Consider the following 13,334-nt stretch of genomic DNA (forward strand, 5'->3'; position numbering starts at 1 on the left):
TCAAAATGATTAGGAAGTTAATTATTTTCTTTTTTTACTTGTACCTATCTGTCTGTCTGTCCGTTTCTCTGTTGCTTCCTAAGCCTTTTGCATAATCATAACCTCTCTTGCAGTCTGGAAATGATCTTTCTCTCCTTTTTTTTATTTTTTAAAATTTTTAGTCTTTAAAAGCAATCAACCCTCACAGCCACCCTGTGTGCCGCTGTTGATGTGTTCTCCATTCAAGTAACCTGTGGGCTGTAACATATGAAGACAAGTCCCACATGTTTCTGGAGGAAGCCAGCCTCTATCCAACTTAGTGGCAAAGCTTTAGTTGGGCTCTCGCAGCCACAGTTTTCAGAGGTAGTGGTTTTCTGTGCCTCATTTTCAATAAGGAAAAGGAAAAGTAACCATTCTAGGGGTTGAGAGTTAAGTCCTGAGTTCAGACACTAGCAAAAACACATAAAAGAAATGAGTATCAGAAAGAAGAGATGGTCAGACTTTATTTATCTTTTAGTTGTTGTATAAGGAGTTGCTATTTAGCAAAGCAGATTATACATGCAAGGCATCTTAGCCAATGTCACTCCTTTCAACGTTCTCACCCACCCTTTCCAACCTACTTGTTTCTGCAAAGGGCCAGAGAATAAACAGATTTTTGGCTTTATGTCCAAATGCTCTCCACTGTTCAGCCGGACATTTGTAGTGTGAAAATGAGTGTGGGTCATACATAAATCAATGAGTGTGGCTATGTGCTTATATAGATGTATATGCATATAGATACAGATATAGATAGACAGGTATATATATATATATGCAATGAAATACTGCTGGCTTTGACTTTTAGATCATAATTTGTGACTTTTATAATTATTCAATTCTTGCAAAAATTTTTCTTGTCAGTGTATTGAGAGGTGCAAGGTATTAACCTATATTACTTACATACCTAGTTAAAATAGCAATATTATTTGTTCAAATGAAATTTTCCTATGTGACAGAAAATATCGAGCTACTCAGAAACTAAGTTTTTACTGAAATTTGTAGCCTCAGAACTTATACTTGTGGCAACAAGTAAAATGATTTTAGCTATTTAACTGCAGGATCAATATTCTTTTGAAAATTCCGTTTCTAAGAGTTTGTTTCAAGGAAGAGTAAGGAGTATCATACTAGCTAGGTAGGGACTAATTACTAAAGTATGTCAGTAAAATATTACTGCTAATAGTTATCCAATTCCCTAACATTCATATGTTCAGTGAGTTTTTATGAGTGTCAATTATTAGATATTATTATTTTATTTTATTAGTTTTAAAAGAATTTTTATATTACCCTTTCTTAGAATCTGCTTGTCCATTGAAGAGCAGATGGGCTGTTACCATAACTTGGCTGTGGTGAAAAATGCTAGTTAGACATATTCTTGAGGTTGGCTACATAGTAGTAAACAAAATTGACAATGTCTTGGTACTTCAGAAGTTTCTATGCATGTAGCAATAAACATATTTACTTCTTTAGATGTGACAAGGGTTCTAGAAAGAAACGAAATAAAGGAGAATGGGCTTTGTGGGAGGGGCAGACTGCTTACTGAGGCTTTGATGAAATTCAAGCCTGTGAAGGCAGGAAGCCAGGGGGCCAGAGGGGAGAAAGTATCCATGGCTAATGTGAAGTCTGACATCTGAAGAGCAATGAAGAAGCCAGAGGGACTCAAGAAGATGAATAATGGAAAAATGAGTTAGAAGAGTGCCAATATCAGGAGCAATTCTTTTTTCTAACATGATAACATGTACACATACTAAGGAAGTATCCGCATTTTTCTCTTACTCCTTTTATCATACAAGATTATGTTAAATTTGTGTCAGAGTATTTAGATTATGAGTTGTCAGGAGAAGAGTCAGCAGCATTCAAACAACTTGTCTCCCAGTTTGGCGTTGGGAATCAATGTGTTTTCTGTTGTACAAAGGACAGTTGCATTATGTTAAGTAGAATTAAGATCCTGTTATGGTTTTTATCTTGAGACTATATCATCTTTAAGAAGGTATCAAACTGACAAGATTTAAGATGCTATACTGAAATAATAGATATTTGATGATTAGTTTTGATTTGCAGCTCAAATATATCGAGAAACAACCTCCTTCTCCTAGAAAACATGTGAAACACACTTCTGTATATGCCTGTAAGAGTGTTTCTAGACACCGATCTGTGTACCAGTGAACTTAACTGCAGAAGATTCATTCCCCAATGCAGGTAAGACAGGACCCACCCCAATAGAACAGAAAAATGTTAAAGTTTATACACATGTATCCTTAGCATTTCTTGAGTAGGCTGTTTGACTGCTGTTTTTACCTGCAGACATCAAACACCATGAGCAGGATCTGCTGAGGGAGGTAAGAAGGCTAATGAGGTAGGGTGATGGTGGCTCATGCCTGTCATTCTAGCTACTGAGGAGGCTCCCATCTGAGAAGCATGGTTTGAAGCCAGCCTGGGCAGGAAAGTCTATGACACTATTTAGTGAACCACCAAAAAACTTAAAGTGGAGTTGTAGCTTAAGTAGTAGAATGCTAGCCTTGAGCATAAACCTCGGGGACAATGTCCAGGTCCTGAATTCTAACCCCAGGACTGGCACACACACACACACACACACACACACACACACACTTAACAGAAATAGCTTGTTTACATGTGCAAAAACAGCACAATAGAATGTGTTGAAATAGTTTCAGGAAGTGGGGAGTGGGACAGGGAATAATGATAGGAAATGTGTGGTTGATACTTTAAATGCAGTTGTGAAAATGTTACAAATGGACCCCTCCCCACCCTTGTGCAATGAAAGAATGCAGTCACATACACTCTGTGCTGGTTCCATTTTCTGAAGAACTTTGGGCAATTCAAGGAGATGCAAAGAAGCGGAGGACGTGATGTGCGAGTTTAAAAGGACCTTGCTGAAACAAAGAGCATGGGCATGCTTTACCTGATGGCTCATACTTCACCATTGCTCTGAATGCTCGGTACCTCGTGGACTGCAGGGAGGAAGAGCAGTGAGGAGACTACGTGACTGAGGAATGTGGATGAGATCACGATGCTTTAGCTTGGCAAGGTTGCAATGGAGATAGCGGTGAAGTCATTCTGGGTAGCACAGAAGGTGGAGCTGATGGGATTTGCTGATGGATTTGATGTCAGGTATATCAGAAAGAGAGAGGTAGAAAATAGCTCCCAGATTTTTGGCCTGAGCAACTGGGAGGATGGGGCTCTTATTGACTGAGGAAGGTCAAAAAAGTTTGGGAGGAAAAGATTTGGGAGAGAAAAATCAGAAGTTTGGGTTAGGACCAGATAAGTGTGAAATGAATCTTAGGTCTCTAAATGGAGATGTCAAATAGGCAGCTGAATATATGAGTCTAGAGTTCAGAGTGGCTGTCTGGGCTCCAGATATAAATTTGAGAATCATCAGTGTATAGACGATGTTGGAAGCCAAGTAACGGGATGAGATCATCCAGGGAGTGAGTGCAGCTAGAGAAAGGTAATGCTTCATGTGAGTTGAAATGGCCTGATAACTTCTGTATGAGTCAAAGCCACACACATAAGTAATATGAGTAATATATGTACTATGAAATATGAAAGCATTTTTTCCACTTAGAATGTTAAACTCAGATGCAGACATTTTTTCCATATATTTTTATTGTAATTAATAGAAGGGATACATTATATTCACCAGATAGAAGGTGCATTACTTCACAAACATTGATACCCTTTCTCATGTCATGGTCCCCACGTCCCTCCCCTCTCCCTCCCTCGCTCATCTTGATTTTCCCCCTTCCCTATCCAATTTCAAATAACCAATTAAGCATATATAGAATATATCAGATAACAAGGTGAAATACTGTAACAATATGAGATAACCAAGGGACAGCAAAAGAGATGAGAGATAACATAGCACATTAAGGACAACAGTCACTCATTACATGGCTTTTGTTTCTATATCCTGGAGGTCATTATATTTAGTGTCACACTATATGGCCTTATGTATCTAGATTTTGTTCTATTGTAAATCTCAGATGCAGACATTTTTGAAAAATAAAATTTAAATGTCTCTTAGAACATCTGAACTAGAGTTGTAAGATTTTATCAGATTCATAGTTGGATTTTTGTAAAGTCTAGAAAAGCAAGCATCTTTTGATTTGGAAGCTGCTTATAAGTGAAAGCAATGTAAGGAAAGGAGAAATATTTTCTGACTGATTCTGTTCTATTTTTGTATTGCAAAAGGCATTTTATATTGATTAATATTTCTATACATACTGACATGTAAATTAATCAGTCTGTCTGTCTATCTATCTATCTATCTATCTATCTATCTATCTATCTCTCTATCTATGCTCTTAAGTGTTGTGGTAGGGAATCCTGGGGACAATTTCAGGGCCTAGATCCCTACAAATCCTCAAATAATTTTGTAGTATGATTTTTCCCCATTATCAATTTCCTAAAGTATCTGAAGCCCATAGGCCTTAATATAAAACTGTAGGATTCTTCATTAAACAGGATTAGACCCCACTACTATCTTCAAATGTGAAACTGCATTGGCATTTTAGTGTGTGAGTTACATGGCTTGTAGTGTGTGACTACATAGCTGTAGTCTATAAAGGCTAGATTATTGGTTCTGATCAGGCAGGCCGATCCTTCACACACCCACCATGTCACATCATGATATACAGCTGTCTGATTCTGGTGTTCATGGCTGCTCTCAGTCAGAATTATGACCAGTCTGCTGGTCCCTCGAGGAGAAGGCATGGATAGGAGTAGTGACAACCTAGACCATGTGACCTATGTCTGCCAAGTCCATTATCATTATACTCCTGGATCCTGCAGACAAAAAAGCTATTTGTCATCAAGTAAGGAATGTCCTGTTTTTTTCCGACATCCTGAGCTAGTGGCCCTACTAAACTAGTGAATGCTAGACCCTGCCTAGAGAATAAACACTGACAATTTCTGTGTGTTCTTTTAGGCTAAGGTATTTTGTTTTTCCCCTCTGTCTATATTCGGAAGCATATAAACTACCTTATTTATACTCATAGTCCTAATCATGGTTCTTAAGAAACCTTTATCCAGAAGAAAAGGTATTCACTGTAACGTCTCTTCTGATCCTTGACAATGAGTCCCTAATTGACCAGCATGCACAGTCTTCATAGAAAACTAGTAGACAGGAGATTAATCTTGAGATCTAGCATTCAGTCATTTACTTTCTGCAGTTAACTTTATTTGTGGATAATAAATCCTACCCAACACATAATGGCTTAACACAGTTTCCATGGGCTAGGCAATTTGAAACTGTTTCGCTAGATGGACTTAGATCATAATTTTCCGAAGTTACATGCAGATGTTGTCTGGGGAGGGAGGGTGTTCATTGACAAGTTGATGTTGGCTATTATAAAGACAGCCTGAGTTTTGTCACATTGATGTTTCTCCAGGAGTGTGTGATTGTCTTCATGACATGACAGTGGCTTTCCTCTCAGAGCAAGTAACCCGAGAATGCACAGAGGAGCTGCAGTGCCATGTGGGGCTTAGCCTGGAAAGTCACCTTCCTTGTCCCTCCAACAGACCAGCTCTGCTCAGGGAGGGAAGACAATGCCAAGTGCTCTCACATTTATCTAGTCACCTGATGTTTATTGAAGGCTTGCTATGCATAGACATAGCTCTCAGACCCTTTGATTTAAAACTGGTTCATTTGTGTGATAGACTGCCAAGTATATACTCATTCCTTATACTGTATATCATCATAAAACTCCTCCATATTTCCTCATACTCCCTCTTCACTGAAAGATTATTCCTTGAAAAAGTAGTACTATTTTTAAATTATGGGAACAAGGTGCTGAAATAAGAAACATTATTTTAATATTTGAATCATGGACAACTTTGTTGACATGCAGTAATTTTACTTCCTGAGATAAAAGATATTTCCTCTTAAATCTATTATGAAGAATTTCCAGTCAGGCAGCAATGGCTCACGGCTGTAATCTTAGCTACTTAGGAAGCTGAGATCTGAGGATTCAGGTTCAAAGCCAGCCTAAGCAGGAAAGCCCTCATGACTCTTATTTCCAATAAGCTAGCAAAGGGCTTCAGAAGTGGAGCTGGGCTCAAATGGTAGAGCATTAGATTGGAGTGAAACAGTTTGGTCCTGAGTTCAAGCCCAGTACTAGAACAACAAAATCCAAAACAAGTGCCAAAACCAATCCTTATCTTATAATCTTCCTCTGCAGCCTTTATCACCAAGGTACTATCATAGTGATCTGGTAGTATCGGTAATACCTGACAATTTGGTGGAGATGCAGAATTCCAGACCTCATCCCAGACTTGCTGAACCTGAACTTGCATTTTCACAGCATCTCCAGCTGATTCACACGCAGGTGGCAGTTTGAGGAAAATACAATTACGTATTTTCCATCCTTTAACAAATTAATTTTTCTGTGTATACTCAATGATATTTCATGGGATTAGAAAAGGACCAGAGTTCTTTTTTTTTTAAGGATGTAGGCCTTTTGAGCTTGTCAAGGGTTTCTCAGAAATTTCCAAAGTAAGCTTGTATAAAAATTGGAGGTGGATGAGTACAATAAAGCAAGCAAGCAAACAAAGTCAAATTAACAGTGTAACAGATGAATATGAGGATGCTGGAATGTTGTATGCAAGGGGTGAGATCAAGGGGAGGAGGTAGAGAAATGGAGAGAGAAAGAATGAGTGACTAGTTATACTATTCAATATACATATGTGAAAATAGAATTAGGTAGTAAGGGAGATGGATGGGCATTGGGAGGACAATGGAGGATATGACACTGATCAAATGAACTGTACTCATAGACTGACATGTTGAATTGAAACCCCTTTGTACACCTATTTAAGGGAAATAAGAATAAGGATAATAAGAATATGTAGCAGATGGTAAAGCCAGTAGAGCTTTATCACTACACAAAGAGAAGCTTCTGATGCCTTTTAGGTTCAATTCTTCCTCTTTGGATCCAAATATTGCCACCAATCTGATTTATAAGCAAAGTAGAACTACAGGACAAGGAAAGAGGAGGGGGTAACATGAATGTTTGTTTTCTTCAGCTATTATTAACCTAAGCGCTGATGCTTGTACCAAAGCAAGGAATTACTTGTATTTATTCTTATGGATAAATTGCTAGCAATAAATTATGAGGGGGGAATAACCATGTGGGATAATTGACTGAAAAACAAATGTCAGAGAGAGTAAACACAATGGATTCCACTAAACCTATTTGCAAAAATGTCAGAGGAGTAGAGTTGTTTTCCCTCACAATATTTGTGCTGCTATAAAGGAGCTGTAGTTTAATTAAATTTCTCCATAGAGACTAGGTATTCCATAGGTTGTCACTCTGAGATTTTGCTAAGGGAAGGACTGCATTCTGATTACATGATACCATTGACTGTCCTCAGATGAAGACAATTAATGAACCTTTTCCTCAGCCCTTCTCTAGATACAGGAAATGAGAAACATCTGCCTTCAAGCCAGGAAGCTGGAAGCTGGACTAGTGCTGCTTTGGTCACTGGCCAGCTGTGTGACCTTGAGTCAGGTCCCTTAAGACATCTAGCATGAAAGTAGAAGACACACAGCTTTGTCCCGTGATGTGTAGGACAGGCCAACTCTTAAAAAATCTTCCAGCTATAAAAACCTTATGTGGTATTGTAACATGGTATAGATGACACAAATATACAGTCAATGATAGACAGGAAAATGAAATGAAATTTGGGGAATTCTGACAGCTAATAAACCATTTACAAGGCTCAAGTCATCAGGTAACTGCAGGTTATTCTAAAGCTGACACACTTCAGGGAATAATAGGCTTGTTCACAATTTTAGTTCAAGATTTTATTTAGCCTTCAATAGTTAATTTATTTGGATTATAAATGTAAGTATTTTTGACCCTTCGTTAGTTGGTCTTTGCTTCCTCTCCATTGGAGAATGACAGATGAGAGAGTCAGAATATTCAGTGTTATTTTCTTCTCTGTCTTTCCCCCCTATGATTACAAGGACAATGTTAGATCTCACTACTTAATATTTTTCTGCATCAAATTCATATGCTTGTAGAATTGGAAGAAACAATAGGCACACAGCTGTTTAGAAATGGTTTTATTAGCTGCCTTAAAATGGTAGCTAAAGAAGTTTTTGTGTTTGGGTTCTTTGCTTTTCTGTGGAAGAAAAGTGTAATGCCTGGGAGCATAAAGAGTCAATTATGCATTTTTTTTTGTCAAAAAGAATGCAAAGGTTTACCTGGTAGAGCAAAACCAAGTGGTCTTTTCTAGACCTATGTGAAATTGCCTTCTGGTTAGTAAGGAAATAAATTAACAAGAGAGACCATCTCTGTTTAAGAAGAGCTTGCATGTATGGTAAGTCCATTCAGCTACCATGTCATGAGCCAACAGCTGGTTTTGTGTTTTTTTCTGAAAACAAAGAAATCAAGAACAAAAATGTCAAGAATACAAACCACACCGGAGCTCTAAACACTTTTAGCTTTAGAAATCACCCCTGGTTCTTTTACAACCCATGTTGTCTTTCTAATATTGACGCTATAAACATTCATGCTGTTTGTACTTCTGCTCATTTATTGACAAAACATACAAAAAGAACAGGTCTATGTTTACAAACCACTTAGCTACCACAGAGTTTGGTAAATCAGGTAAATCAGGCCCACTTAGGTTTTTAAGGTAACATGCCATCATTTAAGTATCTACTGCTGTGAGAAATAGCTGGCCATTGGTAGTTCAGGGCTATAGATTCACCAGCTTATCAAACTGAAGATGTTTCTGTCACTGAAGGAGATATTTAAGTGATCTAGCAAGTGTCAGTACCTAGCAGGTCAAGGGAGAACAGTGAATGTCTGAATGTCCCACTTGGGTTTTGATGCCCTTGGGAAACATGGGTCACACCATCAATCTTCACTCGGCTGCAGCAATTCTTGAAAGAGTTAAGGATTGACCTGTGTCAGGCTGGAGATTGGAGTGGGTAAGAATTCCTCTTGCAGAGATGGGAGCTATACAAGTCATTGCATGCCTGCAGCTCAATGACAGCCCTGAATCCTTGCAGTGAAATGCATTCTTTACTGATCCGGGAAGGAATCTAAAAAAGAAAAAAAATTGCATTATATTAAACTCCTAAAATTTAAGAAGCTACTTCTTCAGTAGTTTTGGTTAAAAATGTGTATTTTTTAAGTGGGGTTCTGATGGCTCACATCAAATCATGAGCAATAAAAACGAAGGGAAAATGCCCAGGTCTTGAGTTTAAGACCCTGCATTGGTAAAATATAATTTGTGTACTTTTAAAATTAAAACTAGATGTAGCAAGTTCTCTTTTTGGAAAGTCATTTCTGACGTGAGTGACAGCCATGCAGAGGAAGACTTGGTTTAATTTACACCTCGGTAGCTTTCTCTTACATATGAACAGGCCTCTCAGTTCTCAGAAGAAACAGCAGACTTTAGCGATTACTTCATGTCTTGTATTGCTAACGGGAAGCAACTTGTGGAGGTCTTCACTAGTGTTTTGGTTGTCCATAAATATTTTTAACACTTTTAATGGGGACAATTGGGTTTGAACTCAGGGACTTGTTCTTGTTAGATAAGTGCTTCGTCTTCTGAGCTACATTCCTGCCCCTTTTTGCTTACGTTGCTTTTTACATTGGATCTCCACAATGTTTGCAAGGGCTGACCTTGAAACAGCAATGTTCCTATCTATACCTCTGGAACAGCTGGAATTACAGGTGTGCGCCACCCTGCCTGGCCCCAAGTTCAATGATATTTGACATTATCTTTAAAGCTGACTGGGTCAAAGTACAGCTCAATTTTGTCTTTTATGTTGGAAGCTAGAGAAATGATTTGGCATTGTGACCCAAATTTAGTGATGGCCTCTAGTAGATACGTGCAATGCTTTAGCCTCTGTAAACGGTTTGCTTCTGTGGCCTCTCCTCAATGATGAACACAGATAAGAAATCTGGTCATATCTTCTTGATGATGCAGTAAATTAGCTAGTTAGCTGAGAAGCAGTCCTGTTCATACTTAAAAGGGTAGGCACCACCACTTGGATGTTATATTAAGACAGCCTCAAATGATTTGAACAGCAAGACCAACGGGACTCAATAAAAGCAAATCTCTTTGTTAAATGTTTTTCAAGGGTCCGTTTCAATTTCGAGTAGTTGAATGTTAGTTGAATCTGATAATTTAATCAGCACGGAAAACTAGGGATGTTCCACTGTATAGAGGAAGCATGGGAGAGTTCTGTTAGCGCTTCACCCTCATCTCTATCGCTCTCCTTTCCTTTCTCTTTCTCTTCTTTTTCCACATTCTTTCTCTCCGTTTCTGTTTGTCCCTTTCTCTCAGTACCAAGAAGTCTCATTTTTAACATAGCCATGTAGATACACAAAACTGCTCCATCATTATTCCCTCCGTCAGTCTTCCTTTTCCTCATTCCCAAACCAGTCTCAGCGTGTTTCCATTTCTCCCATTTGTTTTCCATCCTGGGTCCATAAACTATTTTCACTCTTTCTTCTCTCTTTCTCTGTCTGTCTGTCCCCTTCCCACTAGTAGCTACCTGTCAGAAAAGGTACATTTCAACTTTCTAATATTCACTTTTGTTAAATCAAATGTTAATTGTTCAATGGGAATTCACCCCTTGCTATTTCACATGTGCATAGAAAAAGATCACATCAATGACAGAGCGAGGTCCTAGAGACGAGTCTGAACTCGATCACATCACTGTCTGGAGTGCTGAGCAGAATAAGCAAATTGCAGAACATTTTAGAGCAGATATCTTGAGTGAAGAACCAGTCACCACGCCATGTTGAAAGAGTAAACAGCAGCTGGCACATTTTTTTTTTTAAGAACATAGTACAGAGAAGAATGTTCCAGCAGGATTTATCAGTAGGATTTGCAGCTCAGCTTTATAAGCAGAGAACTGGACAATGATACACTCATGAATGCATATATGTGCCTTTATTGTGTTTTCATATAGTATGGAAAGAACTTAAAAACAGAGAAGTCCTGAAAGCATCTACGACAAGAAAACCCAAATGCACAGAAGAGAGATCCATACTCACTGTTAGGATTCTTATGGTGTGCATGGTTGGAAATAGAGTGGAGTCAGAGTGAATACATGTATACATCAATTCAAATTCTGTTCAGTAATGGCTTTCATTATCTTCTTGAAGCCTGACCTCCAGGATCCCGGTGGGTTCTTGTGCTTTGAGCTGCTCATCTGAATCTGGCTTACTCATCTGAATCTTGCTTTGTGAGGATCCTGCCTAGGCCATCACGATTCCCAGGCCTCAGAGGCTGCCGGAGGCCTGTCTGCCAAGCTTTCTCCCTTTTTAGGACAGCGCCTGGCACACTGGCCCATGTCTGATTTTGCATGGATTGGCTTCCCTCAGCTGCATGTGGTAAGTGGCTGTTGTGTCTACCTCTGTTTGGGGTAGATTATAAATTTGGGGCTCTTGAGCAAACCCCCTGCTATCTGAAGTATGAGAAGGGATGATTAGAACAAGGAGCAGCAGCAGCAGTAGCAACAGCCAGAGCTGTTGAACTGTTCCAATGCCTTGGCAAAGAAGCTTAGTAAAGAAAACTATCTGCAGGACTGATTATTGTGGATAGTCTTGGGAATGACAGAGAAGCGTTGGCATGAGCAGGCCGTCACGAGCTTGGCTGTGGTGGTGAGCTGCTCACCCTTCTATATTTCTGGATGAGGTTCAAATCTAGAGAGGTGGCATCTGTGGGCATCTGAGGAGACATGAAGCCCATGGCTCGGAGCCAGGCTTGGCTTTCTTTTCCTACAGGGGTTCTGGGAGGAGCACTGGAGGCCAGCGTTAGGCAGAGCAAGAGGCTGAGTGGAAGCAATGACATGGCTTTCTCCTAGTGGCATTTGCAAATGGGTGCACCACTCCTCAAGTTAGGGACTTTGAAGTATAGCAAATCTTCCATGTAAGGGGTTGAGGACCTTTTTGACACTTTCCCTTAGGGACAGGCCAATTCTGAAAGTTACCAAAAAAAATTATCTTGTTGGGTACACGTTCAGACAGAAATGTTCAACTTCAAGATTATTCTATAGAAATATGATTATATAGATTCAAAAGCATGAGTTAAGTGGCTAAATGTTTGTACTTGATAGCAGAAATTGAAATTAATCTTAAAAGTTAGAATGTTACCCTCTCTGATAATTATAAGAAGGCAATGATACAGTTAAGTGCATCTCTTCTCTTCAAATCACTAAGACTTTATCTCACTGAGATAACATTAATGCTGTATTCTAGACTAATTTTTTTCTATGAAATTATTTGCATTTGGGTACTTAGGGAAGGTAAGAAAATTAGAATATTAACTTAGAGAATTGCTGTTCTGTCATTTATTATATTTTCTTCCTCAAGACTTACACATAAAAATATTGTGACTAGCACACTATTTTAACTTCTTGAAAGCCTTATTTTTAATTTGAAAAATTTGTCTTTCTTTTCTCTTTTGTTCTTTACTGAGAAACCAGTGTGCTATCTTCCAAATCTGCTATATAATTTAAATGTCCACTTTAGGGTTTAATGATCTAGAAAACATTTAAATAGGGTGAGGCTATAAATGTGTGATTAAATTTTATATGTATTAAATTCCAGTTTATTATGATTGGTCTCAATAAAATATTGTTTTATAACATTATATAAAAAAGCAATTTGTTTTTCCAAATAACCTGGAACATTTAAAAAAATCATAAGATAATGTACAAAGGAATTCAATGAGGCTTTTGTATACTACAAAAGCTTAATTTTAGTATATATTATGAGATTATATAACTTTTGAAACAAGTGGCTTTATGTAAAGTGCTTGCTTAATATACATGAGGTCCTGGGTTTGATCTCCAGCATTATATAAGGTTAAAGAATTTAAAAATGTAAATGTAAATGCTTAAGCCATATAGGGAAGCAATTTCTCTTTTTGTCCATATTTTCCTTTCAGAGGAAGAAAACTCTTTGGATTTACTTCTTTTTTTTTTAAGATTGCAAATGATATATTAGTCCAAAATAAAATATAGAACTGAGAAATAGTTCATGAACTGTTTGAATACCATTTTGCTTTATTTTACTATTTTGTTTGTTTTAATTTTGGGTTTTCTTCTAAATTTAATTATTATTTTTCTGACTGCTCTCTATTGAGAGGCCTAGAGGTTAAAAAAAAAAAAAAAGGAGATGTGACAGACGGGTTCTTGATGCCCCCACTGCGTCTGTGGGCTACCACAGGCAGGGCAGACATGGGGAAAGAAGAAAGTGGCATTTCCTATGATTTTATTAACAGTGATGTTTACAGGGCAGGAAGGGGCAGGAAGAAACACTACAGCT

Source organism: Megascapheus bottae, chromosome 23, assembly GCF_031878675.1.
Source record: "Megascapheus bottae isolate mThoBot1 chromosome 23, mThoBot2.hap1, whole genome shotgun sequence".
Lineage (NCBI taxonomy): Eukaryota > Metazoa > Chordata > Mammalia > Rodentia > Geomyidae > Megascapheus > Megascapheus bottae.